Genomic DNA, 20373 nt, shown 5'->3' on the forward strand with positions numbered 1-20373 from the left:
TATACTTCCAAATGATGTGTAAATATCTTATTTACAATATAGACAAAAATCAATATGCCTTCTCATTTAAGCTCTACTTATTTACTTCAATCTTGCCGATAACTTCTCTCATGGTGGCTTACTTCTCTCTTCACTTTGTGACTGTTCCCAAGATGCCAAGTTTTGTGTGAATGAGTCTATGAAGGAAAGCTAGCCCTGAGTGCTTACCCCACTGCTGAGGTGCCTCAGCTGGAAAGAGTACCTGGGTTGATTGAGTTGATTGAAATGGAGAGAACAAGTCTAGTTTGACACTGATGTTTTACACTGAGTTTTGTTGTTGTTGTTGTTGTTGTTGTTTTTTTTTTTTTTTTGTGGTTTCCACTTCAGAATGATCCCAGACCAAAGAGTCCTCCAGTTTCATCTAGGTGTACGTTGGACTATAGCTGCTTCATAGGCTATTTTACTTATTTGTAGCACTTACTAAAAAAAAAAAGATGTCTGTGGGAATGTTCAATATACATTTGTAGTTGAATCAGTAAGATTTTTTTTTCAGTTTTCTAATTGGATAGGTACATTCCTCATTAAGTATATGAAATCAGTTGGTCAGAGATATTTATCATTTTAATGTCAACCTTAATAGATGCTGCAACATCCCAGCTTATGCTAAGCAGAATTATGTGTTAGGAGAAAAACATAAACCACATGGTCAAAAAGGTTTTGAAATCGTACACAACCATTTGAGTATTTCCAATTCATGTAAACCTAATAAAGTCTTGTGTTTATTTTTTTAAACACCTTTTTTCAGATATATTTGATTTTGGAAAACTTTTGTTTAAAAAAAAACTTTTGCCTTAAAACCTATCTATATCTCACAGAACACTAATAGTTTAAGGAACACATCTTGAGATAGTTGGCATAGGGTAATATCTATCTCCTGGTCTACTATCCAGTCCCTTTTGCACACTATTCTTTTTTCACTTTTCAATTACTTGGCTTTAACATTCTGGAAGCATTATGCTTAAAGTGCATGAAATGTCTGAATCCCTCTGGCTAACTGAAAATTTCCTAAGAGGTTAATATTATGGTTGGATACAAATTCTGATGTCTAAACTTCTCTTTCCTACATCGCAGCAACTGGATTATTTTCTTATGGCTGCTGAAGTAAATGACCACAAACTTCATGGCTTAAACAACATAGGTTTATTATCTTGCAGTTCTAGGTGTTAGAAGTCTGGTTTGTCTAAATTACTGGTCTAAAATCAAGGTGCCTGTGGGGGCTGCATTTCTTTCTTGAGGCTCTAGAGGAGTGTGGTAGGCAGAATAATGAGCCTTCAAATGTCTACATCCTAATCTCTGGAACTGTGAGTATACTACATTATGGAGAAAAGGGTAATTGAAATTGCAGATAAAATTAAAGTTGCTAATGATCTGATCTTGAATTAATAGTTTATTCTGGATTATTCTGGTCAGCCTAATGGTCCATAAGAGTGAAGCAGGAAGCAGAAGAGTCAGTGTCTAATTGATGCAGCATGAGAAAGATACCCAGCCATTATTGGAAGAAGGTTACAAGCTAAGAATAGACAGTCTACAGAAGCAGGAAAGGGCAAGAAAACAGATTCTTCCTTAAAGACTTCATAAGGAATGAAGCCCTTTGGCAACTTGTGAGACCTACTATCTCAACCATTTTATCAAAATATAAAACTACTAACTTTGGAATTTGAAAACAAATGAATTACACATTGATTTTGGTAGATGTTCTTGGTCCATGGAATTCTTGCCCTTAAATTATTCTGGATTTTTAGACATTGAGCATTTCCTGGATGTTCTAGCCCTAATAGGTTTAAATTGTGATTTAAAAGAAAGGACTCTGTGAGCATAATCAGCTAAAGAAGTTAAACTCATTCTTAACCTATTCACACACCTCTATATAAAATTTTATGAAACTGTTGTTTGTATTAAATCTTATAATTCATGTTAAGTATAAATGTTATTTCACACATAACATAGGAATAAAATTTTAGTAACTAACTTATTCTGGGAACAGTTGTTAAGAAAGAAGATAAAGTGGTTTTGCTTTTTAATCACCAAGGTCTTATCATCTTAGTTTATCATTTCTCACTAGTACAAGAAACATAATTTTTTAATATGCAGGTTATTTAGTGTATACATAGGCTTTTAAATGCACAAAAAGGATTCAATTCAGCTTTTCATTTCATTTGCATGGCTTTTAAAAACTACAAAGACAGTACAGCATATTTTTCTTCTCTGAGGCCAAAATAGCAGTGAGGTGTTGACAGCACCTCTGTAGCTTTAGGCTTTGATAATAGTTTTGGCTATAGCAAAACCAAAGCGGGTTTAAGCTGGAGAGCTTGAAGAGTAATGAAGCCAGCTTCTTGCTGACAGATATGTTCCTGAGCTTATAGGAGTCCCTTTTCGGCCTCCTAAGAACAACTGCATAAATGGATCCCACTTGCCACCAGCCTTCTTAGCTTATGAATCCCAGGAAAACAAATAGTAAGTGTGATTTAGTATAGAATATTTAACCGGTGCTATTGCTAAGACTCATACTTACATAAGAGAACCCAGCAGGAAATATTTAGATTGCCATTCTAATAATAGGAATGGATCATTTTCGTTAACAAGAAGGCAGGCTTCTGTAGGATTTAAGGAATAGGAATTAAGAGAGCAGATGTAGAAATAATGTTGCATTCAGCTGGTTTGTATCATTGAGCAAGTCACTTGACCTCTGCACATACTTTTCTAAGCCCTGCAGAGTGAAGGACCTTAACTCTATTGTTTCTTCTCTGCTAGTTCTGATTGCAAGAAATTTCTCTAACTCCTAGGAATTACACATATCTCTCTTTACTGAATTAAGTGTTATGAAAATGGACTACCTTCTATTTTAATCTAATCATTCATAAATGTTAGTTGTATGTCCCTGGCTAGAATATAAATTTTCTCTAATAGAGGTACTATACCGTACATATCCTTGTAATCACTAGAGCAATGATGAAAGTACTTAGAAAAATAGATATTTTATTTCATTTTAGTATCAAATAATTCCATTATTTCTTATGCATGGCCGTTTTTATTTTTAAGTTTTTTTAAGGTAGGTTTTAAAAGTTAAAATCTTAAATATTGTATGTGTAGCTTGCTTCTCAGAGAACTAGGGATATCCATCATCTTGATTGCCTACAATTAGCTAATAGGCTTAACAAAAACTTAGTCATGACAATTCATAGAGTGCTCCTGGCAATTGATAGGAACCGTAAACTCTATCAGTTTCTTGTTACCTGTCTTTTACTGTAAATGCAGTTTGAACCTGGGAAGCATTTGAAATGTGAGGACAATCTCAAGGGAAGAGAGAAAGTCATTGGAATGTACATGCCAGAGCTGTGTTCTGCTCTATCTGGAAGGTTAGTGATTGCTGGAGCCCTGAAGAGAAGTCAGAGAAGGCAGGAAAGAATCCGTCAAACTGTGGCAAAAGAGTCACCCAAGACCCAGCCATAGTAAGGATGTGGGTCAGGATGAATGAGAAGATATTGGAATGCCCAAGAACTTGGCACTTATAAAATAAGCTTGTTGTGGAAGATTGTTTGTAACTGCTATTTCCTCCAGTCTACTCAAAAGGCAGCTCTAGTAAGTTGCTGCTTAATTAATATAAAAATGTGGGGGGAAATTATAAAATAGCCTGCTCAACAATAAATATCTTGAGAAAACAGAAATTAAAAGTGATTATAATTTAGTGGCAGAAGAAAAAAGAAATCCCTCAATGCTAATTTTGTCCTTGGTAATTGAAGGATGAAACTATAATATATCCTTATCACCATTCCGATAAACCTGAACACAGTCTGTATGTAAAGGACAGCTGGGCTAAGAATTTTTACTTGCTTAAGTAACACTAAGGAAATAGAATGTATATGTAGACATATTTTCTAAAGGAGGTGCTATGGAACAATTTGAAAAGAATTAAAAATCCTACGTTACAGCTAAAATCAAGGAAGACATTCCCATATTCTATTTGTTGAAAGCTAATAATGGAAGAAAATCTTCAGATGAAGTGAGAATTGCTCCTGAAATATTTCAAAGGAAACAAACCATCAAGACAAACCCCACATGCATTATGCAAATTTTGAAAGGTCAAGGATTTTCAGGAAGGAAAATTAGAGCTTCAAATGTCTTGTGTTTTAAGAAAAATCACCCCTCTCACCCCTTGCCAACAAATCCAGACTGCTGCATATATTTCCCCCATATTTTCTGAAATTGGGTAAAAAGACAAAGAAAAGTGACAACTTAAAATTAATTCCCTGCTAGCAATGAAAAATGAAACTCCTAAATATGTAGAGAATTTTTTTATGCTTACTAAATCAGCTGTCACTTTATTTTCTAGTTGTACTTTTAAACCTGAGCTTGGACTGCCCACTTTGCTATCAAATCTAAAGCTCGTTTATCAAGCAACAATGTAGTTAACATGCTGTATTAAAATGAAATAAACATAAAAAATTGAAAAGTCAAAATTAGCAGTTAACACTGTATTTTTTATGTCTCTTTAATGTCACTAGCATAAAGTACTAACATATGTATGTTATGTATGGCTCAATATTTTTTACATTTCTTAAAATGCAGATTCAATATGTTCTTTTACATTAGTACTTCTAGATTGTCATTTTCTACCACAGTTTATTACAAAAGTAATCAAGTTTCTCTTCAGCATTTATTTAAATATATAGGCAAATTAAATGCATGCATGTGAGTAGTCTCATCATTTGAACAGCCTGAAATAGCTAATACGTTAGACTTTAATGTTTATTATTCTGATGCTGGAGAGAAAGACGATTCTAAATATATCACCATGGATGCAGAAAGTAAAATGTTAGGAAATGTAAACCTAAAATAACATTTTCTTGGGATTCCTTTTTAATTTTGCAATGACATATAAATAGTCTTTTCTCTGATGACTTAAATATTTATTGAATGAATTAATACATTAATGAATGGATAGACTTATTTTAAAAAACACATACACACATTCATTTACTGCCTAAAACTGGACACTCAGTTCTTAGTAGTTAAATAATAAAGGAAATAAGGAAGCCATGCTAATCTTTCACAATCACTTAAACAAATGTTTGCATATATACAGTTTCTTAGTATTTATCATCCTTACATTCTGAAATATAAGTGATAAATTAGAAAATGAATATTTTAGTAGAAAAATACTGAAGCTGTAATTAGTCTCACTAATATTGAAGTTGTAAACATCCAGCTAATAAACCATGCTGAAGGACATTTCAGAAAAGAAATAAATCCACTGGAAAGCAACCTGATTTTTTTTCTCTCTTCCTTCTCATCCCCTCTTCTACTTTTCTGCTCTTTTTGCTTTCATATAATTTCATTTTATTTTCAAGAATAAAAACTGCCATATCACCAGAAAGACTAAGACTAAACAAATTGTTGCAGGCTATTATTTGGGGTTAATTAACATGTGAACACCATGGAATTACTGGCCTGGTGAGAAACTTTATTAAAGAAATTGACTCTGAACTCTGCACTGATACATTTGGTCCCCTCGCAGTCCTAGAAGGGTGGCCCAGACTCTGTAATAGCTTGTCAGTTACAATTATGAGGAACATTTTGTATGATAGCTATGTCATCTTCAATTCTTCTTAGGCTCAAATGACTTGAAAGTAGGACAAAACTGAGAGAATGAGAGAGCAGGAGTGCTATTAGACTCCAAGTATGAGGAAAAAGGAATACGCTGAGGCAGATTAAGATGATGTCAATTAGTGGTTGGTATGAATCTTACTTAGATAAAAATATTAGTCATTTCAGCACTGTCAAGTAGGGTGGCTACATTTTCAGTTATCTACAGTGAAAATCAGCGTGTTGAGAATCAAGGTTACCTAACTAGAAATAGTTATTTTAAAAATTATGTATCTTCTTTATACAGTGTCTGTGTTCCTTCATGGATACTCGAATTGTGTCTGTGTTCAAATTGTGACTTTTAAAGGAACATCTTCTATACCTTTGGCACATATTAGAATTGACCTTTGGCACATATTAGAATTGAATGGGTACCTTACTTTCATTTATTACTCAGTCAACAATATTGATTACTTTTCTTCGATCATTGATTCTGAAAATTCTATTTCTCTAGCCTTTCTGCCAAGTACCCAGTGATTTTTAAACACTTATTTCAGAGCTTTCCATACAAAAGAATATTTTTGTAAACCATGAAGTGAATATTAACTTCCTAAATTTATCCTGTTATTTTGGAATTATGTATATTAAGTTCTTTTTTGGCAAGACTATGCACTTGTAACTGAGCACAGGAGCTTAATGAAAATTCTTCATTATGACTAGCTAAGTATTTCCTGAAAAACATAAAGAAGCTTTAGTGTAGTAAATACAAAAGACTGGCAAATGTTATGAAGTTATAAAACAATTTATTAGAGTATATAAAAGCCATACTAGCAACAAGACTGTACTCCTGATACTAACTTAAATACTAAAGGGTATGATTAACCATAATTTTACCTTCTGGTATTATTTTCTGAGCATAAGCTATGTAAATTCAATGTATTCCCATTGTTTAAATGAATAAAATATAGAAATGCACTCTGGAGTTTGTACACTATTAACTGTGTAATGTAATTAAAAACCTTAATTTAGCAGCAAATTTTAATATTTAAGGTACTTCAGGTATTAGAAGTCCTCAGAATTTACTCTTTCACAAAGAATCTGTTAGTTTCCTATTGCTATGGTGACAAATTATCACAAACATAGTGGCTTAGAACAACACATATTTGTTACTTTTATAGAGCTGGAGGTCAGAAGTCTGAACTGGGTCTTGTGTGCTGATCAAGCTATTGACAGAGCTGCATTCATTCTGGAGGATGTAGAGGAGAATCCACTTCCTTGCTTTTTTTGAGCTTCTAGAGGCCATTTACATTCCTTCTCTCCTGACTTTTTTCAAAGCACATCACTCCAGCCATTGCTTCTGACATCACATCTCTTCTCTAGCTCTGAACCTTCTGCCTTCCTCTTGGATTATTGAATACCTACAGTATGCCAGGCTCTATGCTAAGTGCTGGGTATGTAACGATGAGGAAGACTTCATTCATGTCAATGGAGCTTATATTGTAGCTCTAGAGACAGAATATAAAGTGTAGGAGTGAACATATTTATCCACTGCACTTAGATGTTATTTTCTATGACTTCTTGAATTGTGATGAGCTTCTTGAATTGTGATGAAGCTAGTTTAAACTGGCAAATTTATCTCTGAAATTTTTGTTTCAATAGTTTATTTTGAGTGTCTGAGTCTCTTTTCAGCAAATATGCAATCTAATTTCTTCAACTTTCTTCTTAGAAGGTGATTGTAGTAGAAGATGAACTCTTGACCTCCTAGAGATCAAGGATCCAGTTGATATCCACTACCGCATCACTAGTCTTTGTTGTGATGACCTGATTTGGTCTAGTTTCTGGATTCATTTAACTGACTTTATGAGATGAGGCTGCGGAACTTATGTTTGGTTCTCTGGGAGAATTTCAGAGCTCAGTGGTTCTCTTTGACAGAATCAACCAATAATTTTCATCTCTTAACAGGCTGTATACTCTGCAGCCTGTTAAGAATCTATCTACATCTACATCCTACATCTGAACCCTGGCTAGGCTGTTACCTTGAAGCTACTTGCACAGAATGTACTTCTATCTGTAGTGGCTTCAAAAGATGTGTTTCCATTATGCATTATCCCTGGGACATGGAGTAAATTCCAGTTCTCTTTGGAAGGTGAGGGGGTTTCTCCATCTCTCTGACTCCCTTAACTTTTCTCCTTCTCTCTAATCATACTTTTTTTCCATCATTGATCTAAGGTTGACATAGAACCATCTAGCTTGACAGTCTTGTCCCAAAGTCCTACTGAGAAAATGAGACAAAAGCTTCCTCTGCTTTCGCTTTTTTTTCAAACATTTTCTTCCTCCTAAAGCCAATTTCACTTGGTGTAAGGAATCCTAACACCCTTCTTTTGCCCTTCCTGCCCTCTCCTTACTTTTTTTATTTCCTACACGGTTTAGTTAGAACCTTTTTTAGCTTCTAATATTATCATGTCCATAATAGCTAGCTTTTGATACACTGACAGAAATGAAACAATTTAGAATCTTTTCCTTGATTAATCTAATGGTTATTTTTCATTATGAATTTAAAAAGAAACCTTTAAGGTTGAATAATGAAATAGGAGCCTATTCTTAATAATATGTTTTGTCCATAATTCCCATCAATTGATTTCCTGGGCAAAATGTAGGGCAAGGGGATTGTCAGGATTTGAAAATATTTTGTAATCACCTCAGATTATCCCTGGGTATTATATTTTATATAATATTTGCAGGTTAGGAGTTAATAAAGGAATGATATAAGGAATTATAAAGGGTTCCTTATTTTATGTTAGGCAGCCAAAGAATATTTTTCTGCAGAGTGACATTGAGCTGAGACTAAAAAGAAGGAAATGAGCTGCCACTTGAGCATGAATGCAAGTGTGTTTTAATAAGAAAAGCATGTGCACAAGTCTTGAGGCAATGATGTGTGCTGTGTGTCCAAAAAGATAAAATGAAAACTAGCATGACAAGAGTTATAATGAGTAGGAATATACACAGTTCAAGGTAGAGTTGGACAGATAGGTGAGATCAAGAAATATCTTAGAAGTCAGTTGGAAGTTTGGATTAGATTTCCAGTATAAGAGTCATGTGAAAGTTTTAGGCTGGGTTGTGATATCCTTTCTGTGTCTTAACAGATGTTTGTTACTCTGTAGAGAAGTGCTTCCTAATAGAAATAGATTATGAGCCACAAATGTAGACTGCATGTGTAACTTAAAATTTTTAAGTAGCTACATTAGGGATCCCTGGGTGGCACAGCGGTTTGGCGCCTGCCTTTGGCCCAGGGCGCGATCCTGAAGACCCGGGATCCAATCCTACATCGGGCTCCCGGTGCATGGAGCCTGCTTCTCCCACTGCCTATGTCTCTGCCTCTCTCTCTCTTTCTCTCTCTGTGACTATCATAAATAAAAATTAAAAAAAAATTTAAGTAGCTACATTAAAATAAAAAATAAGCAGGGAAATTGTTAATATATTATTTCACACATACTCTAAAACATCACATTACCACATAACCATATAAAGTTACTAAATAAAACATTTTACATTTTTATACCAAGTACTCAAACTCCTATGTGATTTTATGCAGATAAGCCATGTTTTAAGTGTTCCATAGCCACCTTTTCCTATTGTCTGTTGAGTGGCAAAAAGATGTAAAAAGTAGAATGAGAAAAATTGAGATTTGGAAAAGGGAAACTTGTTATGGAGTGGTTAGCAATATCTAGATAAAAGAGAACTGTGGATAGGACAACATGGTGGTAGCATAGATAGAGATGAAATGAGAAGACTTGTGGATGGGGAGTCAGGCAAAGACGTGCCTCAAGGAAGAATCATGGGAGAACTCATAGTATATTAGTTTAAATAGCTAAATAGCTGGTTATGTTATTTACTAAAATAGGGCCTAGGTGGTTTTGAAAGGAGACTAAAGGCACAAAAGTTATTTCTTCTAGTATTGGAAGATAAATGAATGAAGAAATTAAAACTAATACTCAAATCTCTGGGTTTCAACTGTATTTGTTACAGTTCAGATCAGCTAAAAGCAACATAAAAAGTGAGAAGTCAAATTGTAAAATCTATCTTTGACAAACCAGAAAATACCTGATATCCTTAACCAAAAGTACTAATATCAAACAAAGATGTGAAGCATTATATAGAGATGAGACTCGCGGTTTCAAGCGTGCTAAGATTGCTCAGGAAATCAATACTTATGGTGCCATCTAGAATTGTGCACTTCAAAATTTGCTTAATCATTTAATAGTTGTGCTCATAGACCTTGTTAAATACCTCCAGGAGGCACCTGGGTGACTCAGTTGGTTAAGTGTCTGACTTGATTTCAGCTCAACTCATGATCTCATGGTCACGGGATTGAGCCACACATTGGGCTCCATGTTCAGTGAGGAGTCCGCTTGGGATTCTCCCTCACTGTCTTCCTCTGCCCCTCCCCTGACACACACTCTTGCTCTCCCTTTCTCTAAAATAAATAAAATCTTTTTTTAAAGAACTTTCAGAACCCACTTCTCTAAAGTTAATAACACACACTGAATATAAAACCAATGATGATTTATTTGCTATATTTGGAAGCAGGTATGTAGACTTGTGGGAACTTCCTTGAACCCAGTATAATTTCAAAATGAAGCAGTAGTGATAAAGATGAGCAAGAGATTATAAAGACTAGCCATATTTACAGTAAGCCATCTGTTTGTTAGACAAACATGAGCATTGTTAACACTCCAATATTGATTTTAATCATCTGGATGGAATCCATACTATTTGTCTCTCAAAGAAATTTGTTAGTCTGGGACATATCCTTTGCTGATTCTGCCACCAAAACACAGAAACTAAGAAAGCAAACAATCTTTGATCCAGGAAGAACTCCCAACATTCAAAATATGAATAGTCAGAACAAAGATAATACAAGAGAAATGAGAAAATGAAAAAGCAAGGACTTATTAATAACACTCATGAATAAAATATTTCAAAAAAATTGAGAGATATGATCATTATGCTACATCTTTTTTTTTATGCTACATCTTAATAATCAAAAAATTTGAAAGTCCAAAGTTCAGGGCAGAGATACAAGAGCTCAGAGAAATTATAACAGGACAAAAAAGTGAAACAACCTATGAACAGAAGTCAGAAGAGAAATAGAGAAAAACTAAACCAAAATATCTATGGCAGCCAAATTGGAATCAGTCCCACTATACAGGATAATATTGTAAAAAACGCAGGAAGCAAAAAGCAAATTTTCTCCTTAGCTAAAATAAAGTTTCAAGCTAAGGGAAAAATTAGATTTAAATTAGACATTTAAAATAAATTAGATTGGATATATGTAAGTGGCTTCTTTGAAGATGTGAAAAATAGAATAGTAAAATATTAAAATTAAACATTGCAGAAATAAAAGCCAGTTCTCTATATTGAAAGAATATAACATTTCCCTGGCAGAACTGACACACAATATTTTATAATGAGACCTATCTTATTCAAATCATTAGATTTCAAACATACAGGCAAAAATCTTTATTGGTCAAACAAAGATATATTTAAATATAAATGTAAAGTCATTAGTTTTCTTCATAGTCTTCTAGCACAATGTTTGGTACTAGAAGGATTTGAATGTTGTTTATAAAGTCTTGAAAAAAATACATTCAACATTCAATGACAAATGCATAAGATAAATAGTTATGGATATGTAAGAACTCATTGACTTAAGTTTCTTTGACTCCCTTCTTGAAAAAAAAGTTACTAAGGTCATCCTAGAAAGCATCCTAGAAAGAGAACTTATGTCTAGAGAAATAACAATGATCACGTGTACTGAAATATAATTAAATATGAATATTTACATGCCAAAGACAAATATATATATTTCAAATCCTGATAATATAAGAATGCTATAAATAGCAAAAGTTGGAAGAAAAAATGCAGAGTAAGAGGAGGGGAGTAAAGTATGCTTATTTCCTCTTTTATTGCTAGCGGTTAGAAGAATTCATTAAAATCCAATAAAGAGAACAATGGAGCTGTAAAAGTTAAATGGAAACACTAAGAAATTATATGATCAGCTAAAATTGATTATGGGTTGGTAGGAAAAGAAATTCAAATATGTTTATTATGTATAGATAGGAGTGTATTAGTTAAACTTATGGCTTTGAATGTAACCACTAGACAAAAACATAACCTTTCCAAATTTTCAGAAAATACATACACAAAACTCTAATGTAAACTATGAGGTGAAATACTTATAAAAATCCTGTAGAAACAGGAAAAAAATAAAATATAGGAACTGAGAGTATATATATTGGCCATGCCTATAAACGTAAATTGTATAAAAATCACCTATTTTTAAGACCCAGATTTGGTCACAAAGTAACACCCAACTAAAAAGTAGTAAACAAGACAGGACTACAACCAAATGACATAGAAAGGAAGAAATTTAAAATACAAGTCAAGGGAGAAATCTAATTGTAATTAAGATTATATTGCTTTAAGGGCATAGTGAGTAAATGAGGTAAAGGAAGGGCTTTCATAATGAATAATGGTATGCCAACATGAAGATCTAATTTATGGAGTTTATGGATCAGCATTCACAAAATAAAAATGGCAGGAAATAGGATGTGAAGTGAATTGACATACCTTTGTTAAAATGCACATTAGGGAAATAATAAATTCAGTCATTTGAACCTGTGTAAGTATTGAATTCCAAATCAAGCAACATATGAAAATAACCTAATGGGACTTGTTCACTTAATGTTAAAATGGTTCAGTATCTGTGAAGCCATTTTATATCATGTTAAGAAACATTTTTAAAAAATCACATAAGAAGCCTCAGAAATAATGAAAAGATTTAAACTTAAGTCTATTCTTAATAAATAAATTTTAAAATTGGTGTTATTTCATTATCTTAAAGTATAGGTTTATCTTAATCCTAAATTTTTCATAATGCACAATGGGGGAAGTTCTAGGGAAAAAAATCATATGCAATCAATAAAGATGTCCATTATTACAAGCATTATTTAGAATGAATGAGATAGTGCCTAACAATACAATCATATAAAAGGAAAAATTAAAAGAAAAATAGAGAAGAGGAATAAACTTAGCATGTCATTATTGTTTATACATTATTTATTTATATTGTACATACACACATGTATATATTAATCAAACTATTACAAAAAATAAATCCACCCCCAAATTCACAACTTCAGTAAAGTCTGTAGATATTTCCAAGGTGTTTCATAAGAATACATCCATACAAATTCTATTTATATGAGTTTAGTCAAGGAAAGTATAAATAATCATAGTTGAAATGTGGGAAAGAATAAAATAAAATTGTTAAACAGTTTTAAAACATAACTTAATGTTTTATAGAGTGATATTACCTAATAGAATATTGATTACTTCATTTGAACAAAAATAAAAATATATAAATATTTTATAGATGATGCTGATTTATCACATCTTCCTGCCTTCACTGAGGAAATTAAAAAGCATTCATTAACAATAATATGGATTGGAATAGGATTATGATTTATTGAGAGTTTGGGGTAAACATCCCTTCAATTATAAAAATTTATATAAAATATTTGTACAACATAATTGCCTCAAATATTAAGAAAATGTCTATGCCATATTGAAGCAAATTTGGCTTCAAACTCTAAAAAGTATTCCCACTATCTCTTAAGTGTGAAGAAAGTAGTTCATTCCTTTATAAATATGGGCTCTCATCTTTCGTGTGCCAAAGCTAATGACTGTTAGTGTTATTTAGGTTATGATTGCTGGGAATTGGACTAATATTAGATATCAACCTTAGAAATTATATACATCAAAACATCAGACAATTTTTACCTCTTGTATGAAAAGTTTAAATGATAAGGTTGATGGAATAAAATCAGAGAAACATTGTGATGTTTCTGTTTTGATGTTGTGAATATGACTTTCTAATAACCTTGAAAACATTTCACACCTCGGGTAGTAGTCATCAAATGATTGAATATTCATGTACTATTCCACAGCCCAACAAACAAATATGGCAGCTTTCTGATTTCAACTGTTTGAATAGCAATAGTATAATGAGAAATTATGGTATAAAATGTAATCATACCCTTTCCATACTTTTAGAATGAATTTATAATTTTTTCATTATACCAGTAAATTTGTCACCACCAACAAACATCTTAGGATAATTGTTTGATAATGGTTTTTGTGTAACATATCAAATAAAGAGGAATACAAACTAGTAGTTTTTCAAAATAATCTGCAATTTTCTATATGTTTCTATAAATTTATATAAGTTCTATAAGATCTATAGATTTATAGATCTTATTACAATGCTACAACAAAGACAGCAAATAGAGTTATGAGCAATTGTCCAGTGTTTGGTCTGGGTATGTGAATTTAAAGAGAGAAGTAATTTTATCAGAATCATATTTACAGGATCTATACCCTAAAAACTACAGAACAAGGCAGCCTGGGTGGCTCAGCGGTTTAGTGCCGCCTTCAGCCCAGGGCCTGATCCTGGAGACCCGGAATCGAGTCCCATGTCAGGCTTCCTGCATAGAGCCTGCTTGTCCCTCTGTCTGTGTCTTTGTCTCTCTCTCTCTCTCTCTCTCTCTCTCTCTGTCTTTCATGAATAGATAAAATCTTTTTAAAAATTAAAAAAAACTACAGAACACTTCTGAAAGAAATTGAGGAAGACTCAAAGAGATGGAAAAATATTCCATGATCATGGATTGGAAGAATTAATATTGTGAAAATGTTTATGCTACCCAGGGCAATTTACACGTCCAATGCAATCCCTATCAAAATACCATGGACTTTCTTCAGAGAGTTGGAACAAAAAATCTTAAGATTCATGTGGAATCAGGAAAGATCCCAAATAGCCAGGAGAATATTGAAAAAGAAAACCAGAGTGGGGGGCATCACATGCCAGATATCAAGTTGTACTACAAAGCTGTGATTATCAAGACAGTATGGTACTGGCACAAAAACAGACACATAGATCAATGGAACAGAATAGAGAACACAGAAATGGGCCCTCAGCTCTATGGTCAATTAATATTCTATAAAGCAGGAAAGACTATCCACTGGAAAAAAGTCTCTTCAATAAATGGTGCTGGGAAAATTGGACAGCCATGTGCAGAAGAATGAAACTATACCATCCTCTTACACCATACACAAAGATAAACTCAAAATGGATGAAAGATCCAAATGTGAGACAAGAATCCATCAAAATCCTAGAGGAGAACACAAGCAACACTCATTTTGAACTTGGCCACAGCAATTTCTTGCAAGATACATCTATGAAGGCAAGGGAAGCAAAAGCAAAAATGAACTATTGGGACTTCATCAAGATAAAAAGCTTCTGCACAGCAAAAGAAACAGTCTACAAAACTAAAAGACAACCTACAGAATGGGAGAAGGTATTTGCAAATGACCTATCAGCTAAGGGGCTAGTATCCAAGATCTATAAAGAAGTTATTAAACTCAACAGCAAAGAAACAAACAATCCAATCATGAAATGGGCAAAAGACATGAACAGAAATGTCACCAAAGAAGACATACACATGGCCAACAAGCACATGAGAAAATGCTCCGCATCACTTGCCATCAGGGAAATACAAATCAAAGCTACCATGAGAAGCCACCTCACACCAGTGAGAAAGGTGAAAATTAACAAGACAGGGCACAACAAATGTGGGAGAGGATGTGAAGAAAGAGTAACCCTCTTGCACTGTTGGTGGGAATGTGAACTGGTGCAGCCACTCTGGAAAACTGTGTGGAGGTTCCTCAAAGAGTTAAAAATAGAGCTACCCTACAACCCAACAATTGCACTGCTGGAGATTTACCTCAAAGATACAGATGCAGTGAAATGGCAGTACACCTGCACTCCAATATGTATAGCAGCAATGTCCACAATAGCCAAACTGTGGAAGGAGCCTCGGTGTCCATCGAAAGATGAATGGATAAAGAAGATGTGGTCTATGTATACAATGGAATATTACTCAGCCATTAGAAACAACAAATACCCACCATTTGCTTCGACGTGGATGGAACTGGAGGGTATTATGCTGAGTGAAATAAGTCAATTGGAGAAGGAGAAACATTATATGGTCTCATTCATTTGGGGAATATAAAAAATAGTGAAAGGGAATAAAGGGGAAAGGAGAAAAAATGAGTGGGAAATATCAGAAAGGGAGACAGACTCCTAACTCTGGGAAATGAACTAGGGATGGTGGAAGGGGAGGTGGGTGGGAGGTGGGGGTGACTGGGTGATAGGCATTGAGGGGGGCACTTGACGATGGGATGAGCACTGGGTGTAATTCTATATGTTGGCAAATTGAACACCAATAAAAATTAAATTTATAAAAAATAAAAATAAAAGAATAAAAAAATAAAAATCCTAGAGGAGAACACAGGCAACACTCATTTTGAACTTGGCCACAGCAACTTCTTGAAATTTGAGGAAATTGGTAGAATCATAAGATGTATGAATGTATGTCTAGAATTTACAATAGGACATACCAAGAAAAACATCAAGAAATTCAGAAAATATTTTTTGATTAAAAACTCAGATCATACAACTTTACTAATTAAATCCTAAAGTATCTACTTAAAATCAGGTCCTAATCCTTCCAGGACCTAACATACCTTAATTGATCTATGTCTTGCAAGGTCTTCTGACTTCTTCTTTCACCATTTTACAAATCTGTACTTTGCTTCACACAAAGTTCAATAAGTAAGTCTAGTTGGTGTCGACATCAGGGGCATGTATTTATTATTTTCCTTTATTATTCCTTTTACCTACTATTTACTCTCCCTACATTTTTACACGCCCAACTCTTTGCACTCATTGAAGTCAGCTCAGAGACTACACTGACCACAATATTTTAAGCTGTTGCCTCATCCTAAAGTCATTTTATATTCTATTATCCTAACATACCTTAATTGATCTATGTCTTGCAAGGTCTTCTGACTTCTTCTTTCACCATTTTACAAATCTGTACTTTGCTTCACACAAAGTTCAATAAGTAAGTCTAGTTGGTGTCGACATCAGGGGCATGTATTTATTATTTTCCTTTATTATTCCTTTTACCTACTATTTACTCTCCCTACATTTTTACACGCCCAACTCTTTGCACTCATTGAAGTCAGCTCAGAGACTACACTGACCACAATATTTTAAGCTGTTGCCTCATCCTAAAGTCATTTTATATTCTATTATCTTGTTTTGTTTGCTATGAAGGTACTATCTGAAAATTATCTTATATACCAATTTATTCTATTTTTCTTTATCCTTTCCATTAATGAAATGTAAGCTCCAAGAAACTAAAGAACTCACTAACTGTAATCCATCCATTGTTTAGCATAGTACTAACATATGTTAGGACAACAGGAAAAAAAAATGAACGTCATGAATAAATATATATGGACATGTATAAAGCATAAGAAACATTGCCAAATATCAAAATGCTTAGATATTAGATTAATTATTATTTTTAGTTTTTGCTTGAACTTTTTCATATTCTGTGCCTTAAATACAATGTTCTAAAAATTAGGATTGGGACATAACAATCTCTATCCTCTATCTTATGATACTATAGTTCTTATCACTTACATTTCAAAACAATATTACAAGCACCCTTATAAGTGCTAAATAACATAGGAATAAATGATATGACCATGGACTAAACTAAAATTATATAATTACAATAATTTTCTTTGTTGTACAGACAAAAAAATACATTTATAGAAAAATAAAAACTGAAAAAAAAATCTGGTTGCCAGGAGACAGACTCTAAAAGAAATTTCCAAGGGCGTTCTTTAAGCAATTGAAAAAATGATTTCTAATGAAAGATTTAGAATACAAGAATAAGATTAAAACAAAGCAGAAATATGTGAGCAGATATTGATAACAATAATTATAATTCTAGTCTTGGGTGTTTTAAATTATATGGAGAATTAAAACATATGATATAAATAACATAAAACACTGAAAGACAGTTTTGAGACAGCAAAAGGACAAGCCAAAGACTGTACATGAAATTTACTTGTTCTAACAAAAGGCTTTGATGTCGGACATATACAGATCTCCTATAAACCAGTAAGAAAATGAGCACCTGATTTTCAAACATGTACAAAAATGTAGAAAGGCACTTTACAAATGAGGTAAAATGGTCAATAAACATATGAAATGTTCTCAACTTATTTAGTCATCAGAACAATGTAGATTAAAACCACAGAGATTATTGAGTTTATTTCTCAACTAAAATGTCTCAAATTTAAAGGATTGAAAATAGTATTAATAAAAATGCAGAGCAACTGGACCTCTCCAACAAGGCTCCTGAAAGCGTAGTTACAATTCATTTGGAAAAATATTTGTCAGTATCTATAGCAGATAAATGTACTTCTACTTTATTATTGCATAGTTCTTAACACATAGAGACCAAAATATATCCAGGTGACTATTCATAGCATACTTACTCAAAATAGCAAAACACTGTACCCAAAATGTCCAGCAACAGTATAATGGAAACTAAATTTTGATGTATTTATAAAATTAAATACTATACAGCAGTAAGAAATTAAGAAAATGCTTTTACATGCAACAGTATGAACAAAGCTTACAAAAGATGCTAAGTGAAAGTACACATAATGTTTTTTTTTCAAATTTTATTTAAATTCTAGTTAGTTAACATGTAGTATATTATTGGTTTCAGGAGAATTTCGTGATTCATCACTTACATATTTAACACTCAGTGCTCATAACAAGAAGTGCCATCCTTAATACCATCACCCTCAGTTTGTTCTCTATAGTTAAGAGTCTCTTATTCTTTGCTTCCCTCTCTTTTCTCTTCCCATGTATTCACTTATTTTCTTAAATTCCACATGTGCATGAAATCATATATTCTTTGTCTTTCTTTTATTTATTTCACTTAGCAGAATGCATCCTAGCTCCTTCCATGTCATTCACTCTTTTTGATGGCTGAATAATATTCCATTGTATACATATGCGACCCCTTTATCTATTCATCAGTTGATGGACATTTGGGAGACAGACTCAAAGAGTTTTGGCTATGGGATGCCTGGGTGGCTCCATGGTTGAGTGTGGGCCTTCAGCTCAGGGTATGGTCCAGGAGTCCCCGGATTGAGACCCACATTGGGCTCCCTTCAAGGAGCCTGATTTTCCCTCTGCCTATGTCTCTGACTCTCTCTCTGTGCCTCTCATGAATAAGTAAATAAAATGGTTAAAAAATAAAAGAGTTTTGGCTATTGTTGATAATGCTGCTGTAAGCATTGGGTACATGTATCCCTTTGGACAGTATTTTTGTCATTTGTATAAATACCTAGCAGTGCAATTGTTGGATCTTGGATAGTTTTATTTTTAACTTTTTGAGGAACCTCCATACTGTTTCCCAGAGTGGCTGCACCTGTTTGCATTCCCACTGACAGTGTAAGAGCATTCCCCTTTCTTCACATCCTCCTCAAGATATATTGTTTTCTGTGTTAATTTTAGCCATTACAATAAGTGTGAGGTGATATCTCATTGTAGTTTTGATTTGTATTTCCCTAATGATGAGAGACATTGAGCATCTTTTCATGTGCCTGTGGGTCATCTGGATATCTTCTTTGGAGAAATGTTTATTCATGTCTTCTGTCCATTTCTTAACTGGATTATTTGGGTTTTTTGGGTGTTGAGTTTGATAAATTCTTTGTAGATTTTGGATACTAACTCTTTATCAGATATATAATTTGCAAGTATCTTCTCTCATTCAGTAGGTTGCCTTTACGTTTGTTGATTGTTTCCTTCGCTGCTCAGAAGATTTTTATCTGATTTTTATATTAGCATTATCAACAATCACCAAATTATAGAAAGAGCCCAAATGCCTATAAACTGATGAATGGATAAAGAAATTGTGGAATATGGAATGGAATATTACTCAGCATCAAGAATGAAATCTTGCCATATGCAATAACGTGGATGGAACTAGAGTGTATTATGCTAAGTGAAACAAGTCAGTCAGAGAGAGACAAATACCATGGGATTTTACACAAATGTGGAATTTAAAAAACAAAACAGATGCATGGGGAGTGGGGGAAAGAGAGGCAAACCATAAAACAGATTCTTAACTATAGAAAACAAACTGAGGGTTGCTGGAGGGAGATAGTGAAGGGATGGGCTAAATGGGTGATGTGTATTAAGGAGAGTACTTGTGATGAACATTGGTTGTTATATGTAAGTACTGAGTCACTAAATTCTACTCCTGAAACTAATATTACTCTATGTGTTAACTGACTGGAATTTAAATAAAAACTTGACAGAACAACAAAATTTAATAAAATAAAATGGAAAAAAAGGAGGTTTGGCTTTCAGAAATGGCAAATACCTTTAGACTAATTCTCCTATAAATGACAGTTATAAATTTGGTATAAATCTAAAAAAGTAACAATAGTTCTGATAGAATGCTTATTTTGAAACTGCAAATTTGTCCCAAAGCCATACTAGGAAATAATTTGAAAAAGACTTTCATGTTTACTTTTGTTTAATTTCATCTGTTAGAGGGGAATATAAATAATAGTGAAAGGGAATATAAGGGAAGGGAGAAGAAATGTGTGGGAAATATCAGAAAGGGAGACAGAACGTAAAGACTGCTAACTCTGGGAAACGAACTAGGGGTGGTAGAAGGGGAGGAGGGCGGGGGGGTGGGAGTGAATGGGTGACGGGCACTGGGGGTTATTCTGTATGTTAGTAAATTG

The 20373-nt window shown here is 33.5% G+C and overlaps 1 long non-coding RNA gene across 3 annotated transcripts in view; it reads left to right on the forward strand.

Moving 5' to 3' along the window:
- Positions 1-2291: 2291 nt before the first annotated feature.
- LOC112657359 (uncharacterized) overlaps positions 2292-20373 on the forward strand; it is a 45395-nt gene continuing 27313 nt past the window's right edge. For 2 of the 3 annotated variants that reach the window (XR_003134964.3, XR_004818038.2), the window contains exon 1: positions 2339-2493. This is a non-coding gene — a long non-coding RNA (uncharacterized LOC112657359). Of the gene's footprint in view, positions 2494-20373 lie in introns of all 3 variants that reach the window. The other variant, XR_004818037.2, reaches the window with a different exon arrangement.

The sequence above is a fragment of the Canis lupus genome, chromosome 8 (genome assembly GCF_003254725.2).
Source record: "Canis lupus dingo isolate Sandy chromosome 8, ASM325472v2, whole genome shotgun sequence".
In the NCBI taxonomy this organism is placed as follows: Eukaryota; Metazoa; Chordata; class Mammalia; order Carnivora; family Canidae; genus Canis; species Canis lupus.